The following is a 7,111-nucleotide window of genomic DNA, read 5'->3' as shown; positions in this document are numbered from 1 at the left end:
CTCTTTGATGTTAGAGCTGTGTTTTTGTCTTGACACCATACAACTCACAGAAGTTCTACATGATATATAATAAATTGAATTTTTATTAGTTAAAATCAAGTTCTAAAGGATTCTAATTTTTATGTCTTTTTGTCTGGTAACAACTAAATACCTACCTAAGAAATCAGAAATTTCACTGTTGTTTGTATTTCATTTTTCATTTGATATCTGTATTCTGGTGCATGGACTTTAAGAAAATAGAAGTATTTCTTTGAGTTAAGTTCTAGATGTGTCCCCATATTATACCCATGGTATCCCTGAATCTTTGCCTGTCTTAAATGACTCATGACTCTGGATTTCACACTCAGAATAAGATAGGATTTAGTTTAATGAGAATCCCTAGAGCCAGTAATATAACTCAGTAGATAAATGTGCTTGACACCAAGAATGAAGACCTGACATTGATCCCAGGACCAAAAACGGTGGAAGGACAGAATTGACTACTTTGAATCATTGTACTCTGATCATATGTGCTGTGAAACCCTCCTCCTTGGACCCCTGCCCTGGGAAGACCTGACATTGATCCCAGGACCAAAAACGGTGGAAGGACAGAATTGACTGCTTTGAATCATTGTACTCTGATCATATGTGCTGTGAAACCCTCCTCCTTGGCCCCCTGCCCTGGGCTCCTGAGACCCCTGGCCCTCTTTAGGACTAACTACTCTTTTTAGCTTCTGTAAACTGCTTGATTGCTTGGCTGAGAGGACAAACTCTATTGACCTCATTTTGACTAGCTGTTTCAGGGAAGCCTGAACATGCCCAGGCATGCTGTAATCTCCACCTACCAGCCCCACCCCAGGAGGCTATAGATCAAGCAAGCCCAGGCATATAGCAGCCTTATAAGGTAGGAACAGAGACTTCTGGCCCCACAGATAACAGTCAGCACAGCCCTGAGGGTAGTACCCACCAATGAGAAACCTCCAGGACTACATCCCTTGTAACCAATAAATTCAAAAGTGTGTTGGTGTGCACAGGCTCCTTGAACCAATCAAGATGTGACTCTGTTATTCCCCTCCTCCCTTCACCTAAAACCTATAAAAAGCTTCTTCCCCCTGCAAGTGGGGCTCTCAGGTCAGCTTGGTGGGCGAATGCCATAATTCTTCCTTGCTGATTATTCTGGGAGCCAGAGCTTAAGCCCGACTAAAGACTCTTTGTTCTTGCATGCTCTCTGGACTATGTGGCAATTCTTGGGGATCCGTTCTTTGGGCACAACAGTGCCCCATGACAAGAGTACACACACATACACACACACACAGCTTAAGCCTGACTAAAGACTCTTTGTTCTTGCATGCTCTCTGGACTCTGTGGCAATTCTTGGGGATCTGTTCTTTGGGCACAACAGTGCCCCATGACAAGAGTACACACACACACACACACACACACACACACACACAGACACACACACCATGTACATACAGAAAGAAAATAAAATTTAAGTTCTATTCTTATTTAAGTTCTAAAGAAATAATAATCAAATGTTTTTAAAAATAAATAAATACAGGGACTAGAGAGATGGATCAGTGGTTAATAGGACCTGGGTTTGAGTACCAGCACCCACGTGGCAGCTACAACCATCCATATCTCCATTTCCAGGGGTATCCAGTGCTTTTTCTGACCTCCAGAGACATTGCACAAAACAGGTGCACTTACATACATGCAGTCAATACAGTCATACAGACAAAATAAAAGTAATATACAAATAGTAAATAAATCATTACAACCCTTCCATCTTCCTTGAGAGAGAAGACCCTGGTATACAAGTGTGAGTTACACTGGCAGGAAGAGAAAATGTGTTAGGAAGAAAATGAGATGTACTTGGCTCTGAGGTAGAGCAATCACTCATCCAGAAGTTCATCTGAGAGCAGTGTTCCTTAGTGACTTCCTACTAATTGGGTGAAAATGGCAGTATTTCTTATGACAATGAAACACATTGAGAATTACACCCTAGAGGCTGTATAGGCTGAAAATAGCCCAAACTATTATCACTTTAATTGATAACCCTGCACAGCTCAGGAAAGAGCCTGCATTAGTCCCCCTCCATCTACCATGTTTCTTATCTAGGTACTCATTGACTCACTAACCCACCTGGTCTTTCTGGTAATATATTTCAATCCTCATCTTTCAGTATCATGAGAACATTTGGAAAGACTCTAGTTGATTTCAGGTTAATGTGAAACCTCTCTAATGAATATTGGGAAAAGTTAATCTCTCTCTTTCTCTCTTCCTTCTTTACTCTTTCTTTTGGTCTTTTTTAAGTAAATAGATTGGACATTATTCACTGTAGTTATATATGAGATTCCTACAAATTTGTGACTCTCTTTTTGTTTTATATACTTTCCATTTTCATAGAGTTTGCAATCAGCTCTCATTATTTTCATCTCTTACTGTGTCTTACAAAGTCCAATGATTCATTTTGCATATAAATAAGAATTAGCATTTCCAAGGGTCACCTATATAGAACTTAAGTGTGGTCGCCATTTTCAAGTACATTGTGATAACTGAGTAAGTGCATTCATTATAGGAAACATCTATTAGTATAGTAAATAGGTCTATTACATTGTTAATCATTTCTTTGTGATGATGTGACAGGATAGTGGAGACTGAAGAAAGAAACATTAGCATTAACATATAAAAGACTGGAAGCCCTCCCTAACTTGTGCTTCATGTGACAAACTGAGGCACTTTGCAGAGGAAGACTGGAAGCCCTTCTCCACCCAGGAGAACAGAGGATGTGTAAGAGTAGGAGAAGCCTTGATTTACAACTGTGAAAAAGACAGGTGCTATGTAAATGTACCATAAAGGGCTGTGCAGCTCATGACTCAATGCTTTTTGGGTATTTTCTTCTTCTCATTAACCAACTCCCATTGTTGGTAGTGCTTCTCCTTTCTTGGTATGTTGTCTGTGTTTCTATTCCTAAGTACACATCTCTGGTGAAATACTGTGCACTGGGACACAAGAATCTGGAATCAGGTGTCCACTGAACTCAGATCATTAGCCCAGCACTAAGCGTGATGTTTGTTTCCCTTCCCTTTATCTATTTTCTGGATATTGGGCAAAAGCATAAGTATGATTCCACAACACTCTGGGCTTTCTCACTGCTTATCTTATCTCCATGCCTGCCTAACTTAAAATGCATGACTTTCATGCCATCTCCCTTCTGCCAACAGTTTTTGAAATTTTCATCCTGCGTGTCTTATTGATTATCCCTCACACTTTAGTAAAATCGGACACCAGCTACTCAGGCACTAGGGTCATTAAATTACAAAGCTTCTGTAGAGCAAAGAAAACAACCAAGGAAGAGAAGAGGAAACTCACTGAGTGGGAGAAAATCTTTGCCAGTTACACATCCAACAGAGGATTAATATCTAAAATATACAAAGAACTCAGAAAAGAAACAGAATAAATGATCTAATAAAAATAAAAATACAGGTGATGCACACAGAAGGTCACATCTGGCCAAGTTTTAAAGAAGAAGAGTCTCCAGAGTGTAGAATAGGACTCCTATTCATTCACCCATGGCTCAGGGATCATTGTTTAAGAAGGGGTGAAAATGTTGTAAGAGCCAGGGCTGGTTCATGAACACAGGGAAGCAGAAGCCTCCAGTCCACTGGAAACTTGCACATCTGAACTTGTGGTGATGGTGGCATTGAGCACAGGACCCATGTCAGCTCAATCAAACAAAGGCCCAAAGTGTACCAGAGAAATAGGTGGTGGGCTGGCACTAGACTGAGAACTACTTGAGACTGATTGCTCCTGGGTGAGGGAGAGTATGACTTACATATGATAACTAAATACACTGACTAGACTTCTGTGGATGCATTGGGTACAAATGCCTGAATGAATAGGTTTTAACATGTATAGTGGAATACGTGAGGTTTGGTGAGTGGATGGGGGAGGCATGGATGGGGATGGGGATCTAAAACTGATGAAGAACTGTTGTATGAAATTATAAAATCTCAATAAAAATGTTTTTAAAAAACTGTACTTGGGCTTTGCCCTGTGTATTAGTCACTTTTCTGTTGTGACAGAAACAACATAACCAAGAGAAGGAAGAGTTTATTTAGGTTACAGTTACAAAGGGGAAATAGTTCATCATGGCAGGGAGGCATGGTGGCAGAGGTGACTGGAGTAGCAGCAGAAGTTAAGTGCTCACATCTTCAAGCAGGCACAAGAAACAGAGAGTGACTGGAGATCTGGCAAGGCTTAAGAACTCTGTAAGCCTCCAGTGAATTGCTTCCACCAGCATGGCCACACCTTCTAAGACCTCCCAAAACATCAGCACCAACTGGGGACAAAATGCTCAAATATCTGGAGCCTATGGGGGACATTCTCATTCAAAACACCACACGTCTTGTGGTTAATACCCCCCCCCAAAAAACCCCCAAGAATTCAAAGTAAGATAGAAACATTACATATTTTTCCTCAGGCTTTCATAGAATATGTAATCATTCCTATTCACACAGACAGCTCACTGTGTAAGCACTTGACAGTGAATACTATGAGAAAGGCAGTTCAGAGCATGAAGATACACTGAACAATTCTGGTATTTTTTTTTTGTCTCTCAGTCTTTAAAAACTCCAAACATGAAATATGCTAAACAGAATAGAATGCTGAAAATAAGTAAACAATCATGGAAGTACCTTCCAGAATTAATCATCTAACATTGCTAGTTAGCTTCCAACAGTTGTTAATTGCTTTTATAACTTTGTTTTTAAATTTTTGTGACTATCATACATGACTATATTCTTTTCATTGTTTCCATCCTTCCTAGTCCTCTTCTAGCTCTCCCCACATTTCCCCAACTCCCTATTAATGTTTTGTTCTTTTCTTTGAAAATATATATTTCAGTGAGTCCGTTTAGTGGTGTTCTTGTGTATTTGTGTTTAGGGTTACTCACTTGGGACTAGATAACCTCTCAGGGAGCTAATCCCTGGAGGAAACTCATTCTCTCCCTCAGCATGTATCCTTTGCTTGTAGCTCTTCATTTTATTGTGGGGCCCCTTGAATTTTCCCCCTTCCATCTTGGTATGTTAATTGCTTTTGTTATTTAGAAGATCTTGCTAGACTACCATACTGTGAACATTTGATTGGTGTAGCTTCCCTATCATATCTAGAATGACTTTAAGTAGCAGCAGATGTCTTGTCCATCTGACTTTTGCATTCATTCTATGTCCTCAGTTTTTAATTTATAATAATGATTATTTAAAAATAACATATAAAGATGAAATTATTTTATTCCTTTTTCATTACTGTAATTACCTGCCCATGAGCCACTACTTGAAATTTTGTGAGACTAGTCCATGTTGTGTATGACATTGTTAATTTGAATATACTATAGATAAGATAGAGAAGGTTAATACTAATTTGTGAATGTTAACCTGAATATAGAGCTGCTTCATACAATGCAAATGATATTGCTAAGTATATGTTGCATGAAACCCTAAATATTCATTTTAAATTATATTTTGTTATCATGCATAACAAACATGAGCATAAAGTCTGACTTTAAAATAGAGAATTTATGAATATATTGTAGTTGATATAAAGCTCTCTAGAGGAAGATACCTGTGAGTTTCATTATCAAGTTCGCCTCTGGGTCTGCAAGTTCAAGACTGAAACTGTGCAAATACATTTGGAGTTTTATTCATATGCATTTAAGAACACTGGCTGTTCCTGCACAGAGGACCCAGGTTCAGTTCCCAGTACCCACATGGCAGCTGAAAACAAGCTGTAATTGCAGTTCAAGGGGGCCCGTCATCCTCTTGTGGATGCCATGGGCATTGCATGCACATGGTGCACTTATAAGTGTTATTCAAGAAAACCACTCATAAACAAAACAAAAACAAATGAAGTGTTAAAATGGTAAAGAAATTTGGAAGAATTCTTCCATTCCAATAAGAAATCTACCTGTTAGGTTTCCAAAAAGCAGCAGTTTCCCCCTCCCCAACAGGGACCTCACCTTGACCTTTGGAGTCAAGGGAAACAAACTCTGCTGAGAAGCAGCCTGCCTCTCCTCTGATCTCTAAGGATAAGATAAGCAGATTCTACCTGATAACCAGAGATTTTAGAAGCTGTTTTTCTCTCATCTTAAGAGGGAAAAAATAAACACTTCCACACCCTAATCCTACCTGCTTCTCCCTCCCTGATTTCTCCCCCAAACATTCCCCCTTCCACACCCTAAAGCCCCCATATATAAAGTCCCAGCTCACAACCCATGGGTGGACATCTTTCCCTGACATCCTTCCCTGACATCTTTCTCCTCCATTCCTCCTCTCCTGACATCTTTCCCCTTCCCTTCCCTTCCCTTCCTTTCCCTGACATCTTTCCCTGGCCTCCTCCCTTCCCTTCCCTTCCCTTCCCTTCCCTTCCCTTCCCTTCCCCTTCCCTGACATCTTTCCCTCTGCTGATATCTTTCCCTTCCCTGAGGGAAAGGTGCCCCGTGCGAAATAAATCTGTATCCCGCTGAGAATTCCATCTGTGCCTCGGTGCCTTCCTCCATCTGCACTGCCTGCTCGCTCCTGCCCATTCTCTACCTATCAGATGGTTCCAAAACCCAGCTCTTACTTCAAGGGACCTCGTACGTAAAACTTTCAGACTCGCTTGTTGTTACTGGCCTCTGCGAACACCACTGATTCGGCATTAAGGTACACGTCCACCCTCTATCTCTCTCCCCTCTCCAGTTCCTTTCAGCTCTCTCTCTCCCTCTCTCTCCCCTTTCCCCTTCACTACTCTCTGCCAGTTCTCTTTTCATCTCCTTTCCAATCAAATTCGGTCGCTCCCGGACCTCACTCATGGCCACTGGACAACACTGGTTTCTGCGACCGTTGAACTGCCCGGCACAGTTACTGTGTCTGTCCACGCCCACCTGGGAGTGAGACCTGCCTCCCCATCGCACTCAAATCCTTTTCCCTACCTCAGCTCCCTTCCCTTCCTCGCTCCTGCCATCTTTTGCTTTCCCCTAACATCTCATCTTCTCTCTCTCTCTCTCTCTTGCTCTCTCTCTCTCTATCAACCTTGCCAGTTGTTTCACCATGCAAAACAGATAAAGATGGAGGGGGCTCTTGTCTAAAGT

This window comes from Nannospalax galili, unplaced genomic scaffold (genome assembly GCF_000622305.1).
Source record: "Nannospalax galili isolate Female #2095 unplaced genomic scaffold, S.galili_v1.0 scaffold470, whole genome shotgun sequence".
Lineage (NCBI taxonomy): Eukaryota > Metazoa > Chordata > Mammalia > Rodentia > Spalacidae > Nannospalax > Nannospalax galili.
This window is presented reverse-complemented; position numbering follows the sequence as displayed.